Genomic DNA, 2,469 nt, shown 5'->3' with positions numbered 1-2,469 from the left:
ACTATGCGGGAATCACTCGGTCACGTTTAGGTGAGTTTTCTCGGAAACGTGCTAGATCTCCTAGAATCGTTTGACTAGTTTTCTTGGGAATATGGGGAGATCCCCAGGAATATGCGGAATACGGAAACATGAGAGATCTTCCGGACTCGATTCGAGAGTTTTCTCGGGATTCATGAAACGCGTGAGATATCCCGAACTCGTTTGAGAGCTTTATGGAGAATATGCGGGAATCGTGAGACGTGCGAGGATCACTCAGTCACTTATGGGGGAGTTTTCTTGAGAAACGTGCGGGAATCACACGGGTTCATACCCGTTTGAGGAGTTTTCTCGGGACTATGCGGGAATCACTCGGTCACGTTTAGGTGAGTTTTCTCGGAAACGTGCTAGATCTCCTAGAATCGTTTGACTAGTTTTCTTGGGAATATGGGGAGATCCCCAGGAATATGCGGAATACGGAAACATGAGAGATCTTCCGGACTCGATTCGAGAGTTTTCTCGGGATTCATGAAACGCGTGAGATATCCCGAACTCGTTTGAGAGCTTTATGGAGAATATGCGGGAATCGTGAGACGTGCGAGGATCACTCAGTCACTTATGGGGGAGTTTTCTTGAGAAACGTGCGGGAATCACACGGGTTCATACCCGTTTGAGGAGTTTTCTCGGGACTATGCGGGAATCACTCGGTCACGTTTAGGTGAGTTTTCTCGGAAACGTGCTAGATCTCCTAGAATCGTTTGACTAGTTTTCTTGGGAATATGGGGAGATCCCCAGGAATATGCGGAATACGGAAACATGAGAGATCTTCCGGACTCGATTCGAGAGTTTTCTCGGGATTCATGAAACGCGTGAGATATCCCGAACTCGTTTGAGAGCTTTATGGAGAATATGCGGGAATCGTGAGACGTGCGAGGATCACTCAGTCACTTATGGGGGAGTTTTCTTGAGAAACGTGCGGGAATCACACGGGTTCATACCCGTTTGAGGAGTTTTCTCGGGACTATGCGGGAATCACTCGGTCACGTTTAGGTGAGTTTTCTCGGAAACGTGCTAGATCTCCTAGAATCGTTTGACTAGTTTTCTTGGGAATATGGGGAGATCCCCAGGAATATGCGGAATACGGAAACATGAGAGATCTTCCGGACTCGATTCGAGAGTTTTCTCGGGATTCATGAAACGCGTGAGATATCCCGAACTCGTTTGAGAGCTTTATGGAGAATATGCGGGAATCGTGAGACGTGCGAGGATCACTCAGTCACTTATGGGGGAGTTTTCTTGAGAAACGTGCGGGAATCACACGGGTTCATACCCGTTTGAGGAGTTTTCTCGGGACTATGCGGGAATCACTCGGTCACGTTTAGGTGAGTTTTCTCGGAAACGTGCTAGATCTCCTAGAATCGTTTGACTAGTTTTCTTGGGAATATGGGGAGATCCCCAGGAATATGCGGAATACGGAAACATGAGAGATCTTCCGGACTCGATTCGAGAGTTTTCTCGGGATTCATGAAACGCGTGAGATATCCCGAACTCGTTTGAGAGCTTTATGGAGAATATGCGGGAATCGTGAGACGTGCGAGGATCACTCAGTCACTTATGGGGGAGTTTTCTTGAGAAACGTGCGGGAATCACACGGGTTCATACCCGTTTGAGGAGTTTTCTCGGGACTATGCGGGAATCACTCGGTCACGTTTAGGTGAGTTTTCTCGGAAACGTGCTAGATCTCCTAGAATCGTTTGACTAGTTTTCTTGGGAATATGGGGAGATCCCCAGGAATATGCGGAATACGGAAACATGAGAGATCTTCCGGACTCGATTCGAGAGTTTTCTCGGGATTCATGAAACGCGTGAGATATCCCGAACTCGTTTGAGAGCTTTATGGAGAATATGCGGGAATCGTGAGACGTGCGAGGATCACTCAGTCACTTATGGGGGAGTTTTCTTGAGAAACGTGCGGGAATCACACGGGTTCATACCCGTTTGAGGAGTTTTCTCGGGACTATGCGGGAATCACTCGGTCACGTTTAGGTGAGTTTTCTCGGAAACGTGCTAGATCTCCTAGAATCGTTTGACTAGTTTTCTTGGGAATATGGGGAGATCCCCAGGAATATGCGGAATACGGAAACATGAGAGATCTTCCGGACTCGATTCGAGAGTTTTCTCGGGATTCATGAAACGCGTGAGATATCCCGAACTCGTTTGAGAGCTTTATGGAGAATATGCGGGAATCGTGAGACGTGCGAGGATCACTCAGTCACTTATGGGGGAGTTTTCTTGAGAAACGTGCGGGAATCACACGGGTTCATACCCGTTTGAGGAGTTTTCTCGGGAATATGCGGGAATCACTCGGTCACGTTTAGGTGAGTTTTCTCGGAAACGTGCTAGATCTCCTAGAATCGTTTGACTAGTTTTCTTGGGAATATGGGGAGATCCCCAGGAATATGCGGAATACGGAAACATGAGAGATCTTCCGGA

Source organism: Tarenaya hassleriana, unplaced genomic scaffold (assembly GCF_000463585.1).
Source record: "Tarenaya hassleriana unplaced genomic scaffold, ASM46358v1 Cleome26, whole genome shotgun sequence".
Taxonomy (NCBI): domain Eukaryota; kingdom Viridiplantae; phylum Streptophyta; class Magnoliopsida; order Brassicales; family Cleomaceae; genus Tarenaya; species Tarenaya hassleriana.
The sequence above is the reverse complement of the archived record's forward strand: the minus strand, read 5'-3'. Positions refer to the sequence as shown.